The sequence below is a fragment of the Vidua chalybeata genome, chromosome 7 (assembly GCF_026979565.1).
Source record: "Vidua chalybeata isolate OUT-0048 chromosome 7, bVidCha1 merged haplotype, whole genome shotgun sequence".
In the NCBI taxonomy this organism is placed as follows: Eukaryota; Metazoa; Chordata; class Aves; order Passeriformes; family Viduidae; genus Vidua; species Vidua chalybeata.
Window position 1 is genome coordinate 22,330,336 of NC_071536.1, and position 14,406 is coordinate 22,344,741.

General features: G+C 37.4%; 1 protein-coding gene across 1 annotated transcript in view; it reads right to left on the reverse strand.

Annotated features, from left to right (window-relative positions):
* SLC4A10 (solute carrier family 4 member 10) overlaps positions 1–14,406 on the reverse strand; it is a 187,084-nt gene that overhangs the window by 163,185 nt on the left and 9,493 nt on the right. The window contains exons 2-5 of the mRNA XM_053947402.1: positions 12,926–13,009; positions 12,664–12,821; positions 11,336–11,405; positions 8,355–8,456 (exon numbers count right to left, since the gene is read on the reverse strand). The gene's annotated coding sequence lies outside the window, so the exon portion shown is untranslated. The remainder of the gene's footprint in view (positions 1–8,354; positions 8,457–11,335; positions 11,406–12,663; positions 12,822–12,925; positions 13,010–14,406) is intronic.

Consider the following 14,406-nt stretch of genomic DNA (forward strand, 5'->3'; position numbering starts at 1 on the left):
AAACACGACATTCAGAGCTACAAGAATAAGTTGGTTGTGTAACCACAGATGGAGGCCTGATGAGTTCAGAACACTTGACAAAAGGGTCCTTGCAGTAAATCTCATCTGACATTGCATACAGTCAAGATTATTTTAATAGCTATTTATTTTTAGAGATATGTGTCTATATATACAGCTTTTCCTTTCATTACTGCAAATTGCAGTAAAAACATACAACCTTTGCAGTGTATGAATGCAAGACAACAGATTAACTGTTGTTCTTCCATGGCATTATTATGGGAGATTTCCAATAGAAAACATATTGGTCACTGGTTGTGCTTGTGATATTTGCTAGCTAGTGGCCAGACACAGCAAAGGAGGTGTACAGCGGGCTCATTCCATACTGCTGAACAGGGTGCAGAATTCTGAAGTCTCACCTTCCCCTATCTCTAACACAGAGCCAGTGAAAAAGCTAACACAAAACACAGAGCTGAAAGATCCTGCAGTAAGCTGAAGTTGGTTTACCCTTCCCTGATAAAAATCAACCCAAGACCCAGTAACATTTTTTAATTACAAGCCCACCTCAAATTTAGACATTGAGATAAGGGTTTTCATCTCAAATTGTATGTAGATAATTATGGAAACTGTTAACTTTTCCAGATGATGCCAGATCTTATCCAGCTGACCCAGTTTCACTTAAATGGAAGAAGTTCTTATCTGCCTCAAAGTGGTGTGAAGAAGCAAGGCAGTGCAGCAGGGCGCAGATGAAAGGTGACAAAAAGTAATGCATGCCACTAACCATCACTCCCTGCCCACTTAAAATCCTTCTGTAGCTAACAAGTGTCTGCCAGCCATGAAGAGAAATAAGGTACCACTCCAATTAGTAATACAGATTCCGATTAGTAAATAAGTTAATAGGGCATGGCACTTGTATACACAAATCAGTAACAGAAGTTTGATTGAGTAAGAAAAACAGTAGGATACTGATATTACCATGTGTCCTGTCCCCTTTCAGATAGGATTAGAAGACAAAGCCAATTTTATGTGACGCTCAGAAACTGATTAAGTGCACTAAGATTAAGTTTGAATAGCTGTATTGTCATAGGGAAGGATGAAAAATCAGAAGAGAGATAGAAACAATTTCTACAGTTAGTTTCATTTACCTCATGTGTTTGCTGCATCGATGTTACACCTTGAATCAAGACCATCACACTATGCCTAAAATTGATGGTTTTCCCCAGAGTTCCACTTTTAAGCACATACTACAACTACACCTCCAGAATTTCAGGTCAGAGCTGGGAATTTAGTCTTGCCCTCAGCACAGTGATTGAGGGCCAAGTGCCAAATCCAGCCCTGATTTAAGCGCCAGTAAAAATTGTCAAGCACAAAATGCAGCTGTCTAAGGTCAAGTCCCATATGTTTTGTTCAAGTAAAGCACAGATGATCTTGACCTCAAGAAAACTGAATGTATCATTCATGTCATGGAGTAGTCAAAAAAACAGGGTTCCTACAATAAAAGTAGGAGCTATTTATTTTTGAATGAAGATTAAAAGGCTTTGATCAAATAGTCCTTTACAGCAGATAGATGCTGGGTCTCAGATTACTTTAAATCGTAAAAAATTACCCCAGAACCATAGGGTATTGCAAAATATGAATTGTTGATCACAAGTAATTTTTAAATAAAACATAATGGCTGTCCAACAGTACTTACAGCATTAGGCTTTTCTCCATGCTTTCTCCGAGCTATTTAATTTCACATTGACATAGGACTTCCAGAAGAATTATTTGTTTTTAATATACTGCACCTGTCTGAAGCTAAGAATTAAGGTCAACAAATTTTAAAAAAAGTCAGAAGAATTCTTAAGCAGTTCTGGAATGATCCCTTAGCAAAGCTTAAGATAAATCACTCCTTAAAAGTAACTTGAGAAGCAACATGTCTAAGATACGTAGGATATGCCTGTTACAGGTTTGCATCTACAAAATCTCCCTTCCCAGTCATACAAAAATCAGTCTCAGCTGTTACCTAGCCGTTTGCATCCTCCTGAGTTAAAGACCTATATTGGAATGCCTTGTGTTGCCGGTGCCGTGGGCTTTAGTGCCACTCAGTGTTCAAATGACACAACTGCAAGGGAGCTGCTCTAGCAGGGCACCCAGCAGCTTGATACGAAGAGGAATGGTACTTTACTAATCCTACGTAGAAAATAGCGGATTTTAGAAAAGAGGCTGATGTTGATCCTTCATTTGATCTCATCTTTAGCCTCAATGCTTCTGTTTAAAAGCCACAGTGGGATTTTCAGAGGAAATGGACATTCAACCTCAAATGGCATGTCATGGCCATGAAAAGTAAAGAAATTGCCAGCAGAGAGGAGAGGAGAGTGAAAGAAGTTTGCAGGACATAGGAGACAAAACAAAATTGGAGGAAGCAAGAAGAGACATTCAGCAAACACATGTAAGCAGAAGAAGGACCAAGTGAACACAAAGAGAATGGGACAATGAAAAAACTATTAGGAGAAGTCGGATAAGCTATTACTGCTTTGTGGCTCACCTGGGCAAAATCTCATCTTCGCCAAAATACATGTCTTGAATTTAACCTTAGAGAGGGAAGCAATCTCATATAGTATATTTCTTTATTCTTCCTCTTTCTCTTTCCTTATTCACATTAATTATTTTTGTTATTTTAGGATGGTTATTTTCGTTTGTTTTTTTTTAACCTAAAAACCCCCTCAGATAATACGCTTTTGAAACACCTTGCCAAAATAAGGGCTCTGCTATCAATATCCTTTCTAAATGAAAAACAAACCAACAACTAGCAGAGGAAAAAAATAGAATACACTATCAGTTCTATCAACAATAATTTCCACAAAAAGAAATGTCTCACAAGAAGTTTCCATAACATAAATCAGACAAAAAAATATTTTCTCCCAGGTCAATACATATCCAAAAACTAAAATCATAAACAAAAACTAAAACTGAGTAGGAATTCCTGCTTGTTGCAAAAGAAAAACATTATTTGTCCAAACAAAATAAGATGCCACTGAGAAATGTCCTGAGAATCAAGCAAGCCAAGGTGACCATAAAATACCAGAAACCTTTTGCACGGGGATGCTCAGACTGCCCGCAGTGGGACGCTGTCACACCCTGCCCTGCCAGCCTCACCTGACCTACACGAACACTAACGCTGGTAAGTGGCAAATCACAAAAGGGCTGCATTGTGAGATATGTTATTTATAATACATGGAGGCACCATTATCACACACAACAGCTAGCATGCAGCACCACAATAAAGACAGTTCCTTTAGCAGATTAAGCCCTCAAAAAAAATTACCAATCTCAGAAACACGGAAGAGCACAAAGTCCCCCTCGGCTGGCCTGAGGACATCACATGTCTGCCAGAGGACATGGGCTGCTGCAGTATGGCATCTCAAAAGGGTGCTGAAGGAACACAAACTGTTTGAGGCTTGTATTCTTTCTTCTGCTTGAATTTATGTAAAATCTCTAATGAATAGGAGTTAATTAGCTACACTTAAAACTGATATACAACTACAGCCATAGGGAATAAACAGGTTCACCAGCTGCTGTATTACTTTAACTACACTGTAAATTGCTGCATGCTATTAACATGCTTTCCTGGCTTCAATAAAGAAAATCTTATTGAAATCAGTAGCACACATTTCCTATTTCAGTGAGACATTGCAAAATTAAAATGATATGTAGTAAAAACAATATGTGTGAGCCACCTGCTTACTGTATGATAGAATAGATTGGCATAGAATGACAGCTGCTGCACAGCCAACATTTCAGATACTGTACTACCTTGCCAACTGGACTTAAATTCACACACGATTTCCTTGACTAGCACTGAATGAATTTTTGCTGCTATAAATATGCATTGGCAATTGTGATGAATCATCCTGGGTACTAAGGGTCATTGTTAATTCAAATACATCAAGAACCATATCCAGTGCAAAAAGCCTCCAGAACAAATATTGATGAGTCCGGACTGTTTTGGTGACCTACACGTAAAGAACATGTCTTGACCCACAACAAAGGGTAATGAAGCCTGCAGGGCTTGCTGGGTGTTCATTGCACAAAATGCTCAATGTTAAAACCAAAATACTAACCAATCAACACATGGCTCCTCACACTAGCTTGGAGTCCATGAGAATTACCATAATCAAGACCTTACAGCCTTATTTAGGCACCTAGAGCCACATTCAGAGAGCCTAAACTCCCTAATTTCTTACACTTATCCTAGGCTATGCTACATCTGCATTTTGTTTTTAGCAGGTCTCAGCTCTGCCCCTGAGCTGGCTTGTCTGGATCCCTTTTCAGACTCATGTGGTTCTCAGCACTGCTCAGTCACAGGAGCTTACTGAAAGGCAGGCTCCTTGATGTTCTTTCTAATTCCATTGATTTCAATTAGAGCCATGTGTCTAATTATGTTTGCAGATCTGTTTTTGCTAGTTTTATATTAAGGGGATGCCTAAAAACAATAAATGCTTCTTTTAATCTATCTTTCTCTGCTGGCAGCTGATGTCTCAAGTCAGTGCTGACAGGAGCTCTAACAAGAAACCTTGCATTAGATTCCCCTGATAATAAAATCTTGTTTGCATATATAATAATAAATACTCTGAGTTGGAATAGGAAATAATTTTATAAGGATGAATATGATTTACAGTTCTACAACAAGCAATAATACAGTAGTGTTCATAAAAGGGCAGGTTTGGGGTAAAATCAGTAATCTATTTCAACCAATTCAAATGCCAATATCCCATCTGCTAAGTCTCTTTATTTTATATCAGTCTGCCATTTTATCTTAGTGGTAGCATCAATAAACATTGTTGGTAATCATCTGCTTGTGCTCTAATGTGGCATATTCAGTTTCACTGAACAAAGCCAGGCTGAAGATCCCTGAAGGAAAACAAAAGTGAGTTGTTTAGTTATGATTCAGACCCATGTCTCTGATTTAAGAATGACTCAAGTTGCATAATCACCAAACCTGAACATAAATAGGTTTTATGATATACAAAGCTAAATGCTAATAACAGCTGCTTTATTTATTCCGAAGAATTTTTCAATCACATGAGGTTCTTTTCTTCATTTTGCCAAATGCAGCAGAACATTTAAAAAAAAAACTATTAATTTGAGGAGTTCACTAGAATTAGTATTTTTAGTGTCTGATAATGTATAACAGGATTCCAGCTGGAGAATGCCACTTTGATTTACAAAAGCATTTGCTTCTCTTTCCCTGCTTTCAGATAGATTTGTTATCCGCAGAGACGAAATGCTGGATACCTAAGCCTAGATTCGGGTTTCCCTTAGCTGGCATTTGCCCTAAAATTCCCAAATACATCTAGCATTCTCACAGTCTGCAGCCAGAGATAACCTAAAGCATGATTACAAAGGCAAGTTTTGTTTCTCTGGCACTGTAAAATTACAGTTTCGATACTGTAATTAATCACGGCCATTCATAGTTACAATAGGCCTGATAATCAGTGGTGAAGGGAATTATAATAGGCCACTTACTCTGAGAAACTTGGAGATGATAAGCCCTGGCTTGCACAGTAACTTCAAAGCCTCATAGGTTTTGAGTTTCCATCAGGATGTTTGGGTTTCTAACAGGGACAAGTCAACAACAAAATTGTGTCCTTCAGCCTTAAAAGGCTTATCAGTAAGACAGAGAGGATCTAAATCTGTCCAGTTATGAGAGCAACCTGATACACATGTTAACATAAAGCTGGAATACCAGCCTGGAAAGGAACCTTCAGGAATCAGCTACCTTTCCTGACACTGCTTGCTTCTTCAATCAAACTTCCTCCATTTAAAAAGCCATTTCCAAAAAAATCTGGATTCTCTGATATGAAAATGTTCCCTTACAGATTATTGTCAGGACAGGCAGTTTTTCTTATGGCCCACCAGGCCCTCAACAGACCCATACTTCTGGAGGTCCACTACAGAGGTGGAAGACACAGAGCTCAGCACCACTGAGGAGCAGGAGCTCCAGGGAGGCTGGAGCAGGCTGTAACCTGCCAGTTCTGCCATGAGGACAGGTCTTGTAAAAGATTCTCATGCCTGTCAGCTAATACTGTACCCTGCCCTGGCATTGTAATGGAAACGGCTGTGCTTTCTGAAGGCATCGTCTTTGACATGAGACATAAAACCACACATGTTTGTCATTTCTATATTTAACATACCGATGTTGAGCTTGGGTAGGAAAGAATAGCTTCTGCTAACATAGATCAGAAATGTATTTTGAGAAGTGGCATGTAAAACCATATCCTCAGAAAAGATGTTTAGTTATTACTAAAAACTCTGATGTTAGCACTGCTCTCCCAAATTACTAGAAGCCACTTTTCAAAGGAAAGATTGCAAAAGTACAAATATAATAAGTTTACAAATTATATTCTTGTACATTTGCATGGCCACCGATGACAAAAAAATCCATGACCTCAGCAAAAACCACTGTTAAGGTATCAAAATCACCTAAGTAATCTATTACATTTATTTTTCCAATAATATTATTTACTGTAGTATTTATAGTGTGAATAACACTTACATGTTAAACAAGCGTCTTGTTATCTAAGATGCTTAGACTTTTATGCACATATAAAAATTAAAAAATACCGACCATTGGAAAAAAACAAATTTATTGTAACATTTAAATATTGTTCATACTATGTAATTAATTCTGTAGGTGTGGCTTGATCACATACAACATAATAGACTATTTGGAGCACAGGCACTGGCAAGCCTGCTGCAGTCCCATCTGGCCTGCTGCCTGGGCTATAAATTTTTTGTGCAAGAAGTAAATCCTGCTTTAAAATATTACTTGGGCCTGGGATTTACTATTCGGCAGCATCACCTACACCGATGTCCACACACAATGGCACAGCTGTAGGAAACGTGGCAGCAGAGAGAGCCAGCTCTGGCAACAATCCCCGCCACTGGGACCGCTGCTGCCCGGGGAGACTCCAGGAGCCACCAAAGGGAATGGCAGTTCATGCCAGAAAAACAGCACTGCACATTCTCCCCATCCTCTCCCTGGTGAAATGAATAGACCATTAGAAGCAAAAAAAGAAATCTATGTTGAGATACTGCTAATGTTCTAACAAAGTGACATAAACAAGTTACACCTCTAACAACTCACCTTCTTCCTACTCTAGGTATTTATAGCAATCTCTTGAATTTGACTGATATACCATAGTCTATTAATTGTGCTGATCCCCCAACCCCTCGCCTCCCCAGAAAAAAAGCAGGATAAACAAGGGCCAAAGTGAAAATTTTAAAATAGAATTTCCTCGCCTCAATTTATTTAAGTTAGATATTTAGGACTGAGCTTATCAAGCCAACTGGTGGGCATCCTGCACATGGCATAGCACCTAACACCAGCTTCCTGCATGTGCTGAATCATGGCAACTTATTTTACAGGAGCCAGTGGTACATTCATATACGACAGAGCAGAAAAAAGCTTTTTATTATGACAGTCTCTTAATTAGTAAGTTGTTAATAAACCGAGTTTAAAACAACAAAACAATTGACTGATTATTAAATGACCTTAGAATAAAATGTGCTGTTACTATACTTGAGCTAGAACAGTGCAAGTAAATATCTCCAAAAGAAAAAGCAAAGTCTTCTATAACAGAAACCAATTTGATATGGAAATGGGTCAACAGTTGCTTAAGATGTAGCACAGTTTTGATTTGATCTGCTATATTTGGACTCTGTAAGAGGCGCTTCCAGTAACATCGGTATTGCTTATACATGAGACTTTTGCATAATCACTGTATGAAGCATTAGAATTCTTCAAACTGAGAATGATTTTCAAAATGATTATATATATCTATGTTAATAATGTGGATACGACAGTAATTGCTGAAGAAAAAGAACAACTGTTTTCTAAAACAATTAGGATTCATGATACATTGCTTGGCACACTATTGTTCAAAAGCCCACACAGTCCTTATCCAAAGGAAGCCCAGATGTAGCCATGGTCACCAAGTTATGCTTAGCACTTACCTCAGAGTACACACTGGTCAAACAAGTAGAAATATGGAAATAATTGGACACACATTTGTGTTACAAATTAAGTCCTTTTTAATTTGTAGCAAGCTGTTTGGTATATTGCTGCTTTTCAGATATGATCACAATTTGAGTTGTTCTTAAAGAAACAATCAGATTTAATTTTAAGATTTTTCTTTCAAAGATATTATATAACATTTTTTACTTCCACATATCTCAGCTGTTAGCTTTCTAGTCCACCTTGTTATTTCTATGGAGCCCCTGGTAAACTTTGTGTCACCAGAAGAACTAATCTCATTTCACTCCTGAAAACGATGAAAGATCATTTCACTGTGCTTACCACCATGGGAACCTACCCAGCCAGCAGGGAATGTTCCTTCTTCTTTTCAAGCCTGCCCTCCACTCACACTTGCTACAGATACAATTGTGCTGGTTCTTCTTTGCCCTTGCATTCTGACCTTGGGAAGAAGAACACACATATGTAATGTCTTCCTTTAAGTGCACAGTAACAGTGAATACAAGCATGCACTTTCTGAACGTAAAGTGCAGGCATTAAATCAGCTATCAACTCCTGCAGAGTGATCAAAGGAATTTGAGCTTGCCATAGATGAAGTCCTAGCAGCCCTCACAGCACAGAGCCACGGGCAGAGCCCAGAGCTGCTGGGCATGGGCAACCATAAAAACCAAGATTTATAGTGACCACTTTCAATTCATCTGTGTGTGCTGTTTGACATTGAAAAAGAACACATTCAGAAAATATTATCGTATGTCATAACATAAGCATATTATCTCTGCAGAGACATAAATGAGACATTGTAGCCATACTAAGCCAGAGGTTTGCTGAAATCAAAGGGAATTGGGAATGCTAGATCTTCACACAGACAACAAAATGAAACAAAAATGCACCAGACTATTTGTGATTAATAATAGTGCCTCTAAAATCAACATGAATTATAATTACGTGGGTTACTAACCTTTACAGAGTCCACATGAATATCCATTGGATTCCCCTGTCCATTCTGCATCTTATATGCCAATAAAGATGATATTCTAAGAACAAAAGTCTCTACAATACATGTCTCCACCAGGGTACAGCCCACTCTGTTGAAGCATATTTTAACCTAATAATTCCTATAGCATATTGCAATTTTTAGACTAACTGCTATTAATGAAAACCCAGCTATTCAATCCTGTGTCTGGCTCTGTAACAGATGTCATACATATTGTTTAACAAGTAGTTCATGTCTCTTGACACCATTTTACCACTTGTAAAATAAGAATGCTATGAGATCATTGAATGGTAGACATTATAGAAGTAGAAAGCATTGACTATTATTTGTTGTTTTATTATTATTTAATGTAGCATATGGATGCAAAATTCTGGCTTGTTTGACCAGGAAGACAGCCCTATATGTTTAAAATTAAATTAGCATAGAAAAAAATTAAGCAAACAGACTATCTCAAACAGGAAATGAAATAAACAGTATGGAGCTCTTTAAATACATAACAAGTAATCAGCAAAAGGGCTGTGAACGGAACCTGAGTGGGAAGCTTGTGACCAGTGAGGCTGATACTGCTGGAAGCCTGAATGAAAGTTAAAAGGCTCCATGACTAGGCCAGACTATACAGGCAATTAGAAGTGCTGAATGTTGCCAAGGCATCAGGCCAACAAGAATTACAACTCAACAAACTGAATGAAGGAGAGTGGGGGAGGAAAAAAAAGAAAAAGGGAAAAAAAGGAAAGGCTTTAATTAAATATTTGAGATCTCACAAGGGATGGGGAAAGTGCCAGGTAACTGGAAGATGGTTAACTAAACAGAGGGGGTCTGTTCACTCATTAATGCGTGGGGGAATTTACAAGTGTAACTTCTACTGCCATTAATTGGAGCTACAGTAAATGAGTGATGCCAGTGCATACTGGTGGGGAAAGAGTCTTGTTACCTAGTCTGGTCTTACCTGGTAAGGGTTCATCGGAGAGTTGTGGGATGGTTTATGAATATGAATGAAAAAAGTCACCAAGATAGAACATGTAGAAATAAAAATTTCTACTACTTTGAGTGCAGGGTGATCTCAGAATAATGTGATATTTTCTTAAGAACTTTTCCTAGAAGTGTTTTTTTCAGAACTGTGCAAACATTTACTCTGCCCTGCACCTCGGAAAACCCAAACTAACCATGTGGGACATGTGTCAGGTTTAAAGTGGATTAAAAATCTTCATTTCTGCAGTTACTTGTCAGAAGAGTCACCAGTTGGGATGATTTGATTGTGTCTGGGCTGAAATGAAACAGGGAAATGAAGCCAGCAGGCCACTCACCTGCAGAGAATGAGCAAGAAAGAGGAGAACAGAAGTACTTGTGAAGGGACACAACACTGACAAGGATGGGGTAAGAACTCTGAGTGTACTGTCACCAATGGACCCATTTTAGAAATTCTGTAGATGCAATTACTTCAGGTATGTTTATATGTATTTTTATGCAGCTCCAAATTCCACGGCTTTGACAAGACCTATCACATGACAAATCTTAAATGCATGTTAGTTATAATACATCATTTTGCTGTCCACTGTTCCTCCATTAGATCTGAAGTTTTTTCAAAACAGAATTTTAAACTTCATTGTTCCTATAATGCTACAATGAAGGCAGAAATTTGCCAGCTAAGCAGAGATTTGTATTTTTTTCAGACACAATCAAAGAAACTTTGGAGTATGTAAAGTATGCTATATTTTCAGAGCCCATGAATGAAAACCAGGAATAAAATTTTAGTAACTCTTTCAGGTACATTAAATGGAGAAATAAGGGCCAGGAAGCTCATGTCATGGTCCTGTATTGGTAGTTTTGTCGCTACTTCTATGTGAAAAGGAGAAACAATTTGAGTTTCAGAGCATGGCATTTTAAAAAGGGCAGAATTCAGCATCTGCTCTCCATGTGAGATGGGATGGTTTAGAACAAGGAATCTATTAAAAAAAAAAAAAAAAGGCTATAAGCCTTCACAGTCTTGAGGCCATATAAAATCTTGTTAAAACTCAGACCGTCCTGAGATGTTCAAGAACTTGATGTCCCAAGTGAAATGTGTCCTTACAAGCACATTTAAGAAGGTTTAATATTCTCAACATTTACTAACTCTTTATCAGAAAAGCAGTCAGGTAGCTAGCCATCTTGATAAGCCCAGTGTTACTTAAACTTGGACTCCTATTTCATTATAGGAATAACAGAGTACAGGAGAGCATTAGAACAATAAATTTAAATTATTACTACAACCAACAAGGAATGAGAAAGATAGCCATTGCAGTGTTTACAGTGCTTGAAGACAAATTTCCAGTCACCTCCACAGTATTTACCTCACAAAAAGTAGCTGCCAAGAACTATTCACTCTTTTTTTCTTGCCGAACCTCATGGAAATATAGACATCTGTAAAGGACAAAACAGATCCACATTTACAATTGCTATGAAAGAGAGCTTATTTCAAAAGTACATCTTTTATGGCCATAACAGAATTAAATACCAGATAAGTATCAATTCAACTATTAGTTTCATATAGAACTTAAATGCTGACACAAGAGCCAGTCAATCTTACTAGCCAAATCTGATAAATTTCTTAAGATTAAGATGGGAAAAAATGGAAAATTTTCACATTAAGGTGGTGGGCTATATTGTAGCTTAATTTATAATTTCCAGGCATATAAGGCAAGCATAGACAGACCATATGTCTTTTCTTGGCCTTTAAATGCTCCTATTTTCCACTAGACTTGCCTTTTTCTCCATCTATTGGCAACCATACCATTTGCTATTCAGGTGATTGGCTGTAATGAGCCAACTCCTGTTTCCATATGAATAACCACTTTTTTCCCCAATTACTTAAGCTGCCAGCAAGTCACTGGTGTCATGTTCTTTGATGCAAATCTGACTGTCAATAGAGAACAGGACTACATAAAGGAAGAATTTATGATGACACCTTTAGCTTAATATTTTTTGTAAATTATATTCAGTTCAGCTTCCAAGGAACATGGGCAGCAATGGTCCACAGTAAGAAGTAAGAATATCTTTAATTGGCTTTGTGCTCCACATGCCCTTGTAATCAGCCTTCCCATATGGTAGTCTGAAATAAATTTATCAATCTCAATTTATGTATTTATGTCAGTTTAAAAGGTCCATTTTAGTCAGTATCAAAATCTATAAAATGCCACATTTAATTTTAAAATTGTAATTAAGAGTTAGAGCACTGAATATATAGTTTGATATTTGCAATTTTTTGAAATAAGCAGACACACAGAAAAGCATGGGAAAGGGGATTTTCTGAGGCAAATGAACACCAGATATTAACAATGCAAGAACTAAATATTAATTTTAACTTACTTTTTTAAAAGGTCATTTTTTATTAAATCATTCTTAAGTGGGCCTGGATATTTTTTCACTTAAAGGGAAACAGCTCACATTTTGCAAGTCAGGAGACCTTATTCTTGAAATGCGCCATGATAAGTGTGATCATGGGGTAAGGGGCAAATTCCTTGCTAGTGCTGGCACTCCTGACTGCAAGCACCATGTTTGACAGTAAATAGCTACAGACTAAACTATTTTCCATTTTACAACTTGCAATATTAAATTTCTAATACAGAACAATAAAAGCAATGTTACCCACTATTCAAAGCTTTGTCTATTTTCTGCCTACCTTCAAACCTGTATCATTCAGGATGCCTCTCCAGATCTCTATCAAGTAGATTTTCTAAGTGTTGTTCATTTCTTCCAGGTGATTCCAGTTATATACCAATTTAACATCTGAGTAATTTTGTGAACACCTGCTTCTGCCATATAGAGCCAGCAGCCAATCTTAAAAGAAAGACAAATTTAGTACATATTTAAAACTTCTATTGGTCTTACAAACCTCTGATTCAGTTCTGCATGCTTCCAGGTACTCTCAGCTCAGACCTTACCTATCAAATAATTAGCTCCTGCAGTAAGTTCTCTTGTTACAGCGGGTGTCCTTAACAGTCACTGCTCTTTTGTTGGAAGGGTTTCTGGATCCATTTTTTCATCATTGGAAACACAATAACAAATTATTCTTTACATAAGGTTGACAGCACTTATCACAGAGCTGAGACAAAACAAGAAGCCAGCAAAGGGAAGAGAGGTAAAAAGTAAAAATATTTCCTTAACAGTCTGCTAAGAAGTAGATTATCTTTGATTGTGCTCATTTACAAACGGGAAAGGTCCTGTCTAATATCCGTAAGCAAAAGAGAAAATACATGTTAAACCTAAAATTCATTAGTGAAATATATTTAATACCAAATGAAACAAAACAGTAATGTTAAATTCAGTGGGCTTAATTAACCTCAAAAACAGAAATGTATTTTTAAGTTTAAAGTTGTTATTTAATGACAACCTGGTTTTATTATTATTATTGGGCTAAAATCTGACTTTAGGAGCACACATAAAATCAGAGCAGCTCACAGGTTTCTCTGATTACCAAGACCAGGACTGGATTAGACTGCACTAATCAGGGTTTTGAATAACACATAAATAAAAATATACTACAGTTGTAATTCATTAGCTTTGGTTCAGAAGTTAATTAGAATTTATACAAATAATTTTTTATGGATTTTTTCACCAATGCTTTTTCAAAGGTGTCTTAAGATTGTTGCCCATTATAACATGTATATACTCAAGCAAAGCTGGCTGCCACAGACTTTAAAGGAGCATTGCTGATCAGGTACCAGAACAAGGGCATTTAGGCCCTGGAAGGAACAAAGAGGTGCCTGATTTGATTTCCCAAAGTTAGGGTACCTGCCTCCTCTCTAGCTGCGTAAATGCTTTCAAATCTTTTAAATTCTAATGGACTAATGCAAGGCACAGACTAGCTGGTGCCTACATTTGAAATCTGCTCTCAAACCTCATTTGCAGATTGGCCAGATGGTCATTAGTGTGGAGGTGTTCTCCAGGCAGACTTGCTTTCAGGGTAGGGTTTTTTAAATTTTGGAGGGGGTTGGGGAAGCAGAAAAGGAAATCTTTTTTTGGGGGTTGGATTTTTTTTTTTTTTTAATTTGGGGAGGAGGGTTGTTGGGTTTTTGTTTTTCAGTTAAGATTAGTAACAGCTAGGAAAGGGTGAATAAAAGCTGAGCTACAACAGAATATTCTCTAGTTTGGTGTATTTAAGAAAGTGCTTGCAATTTAATCCAGAGAGACCAATAAACAGAAGACTAAAATAAAAAGGCAGAAGGCTGCAGTGTCAAAGTGCTGTTAAAGTACATGAGAAAAGCAATTCACTTGGGGTTCAATGTAACACTTCTAATAATGAGCTTCCCATATTTAGACACAAGAGAGAGCAAATTCAAACCCCCTGGAAAGGATACAATACAGTTATACAACAACATAGCAAACTGTATTTGTTTTGTTATTACTACCTATGCACCCTATG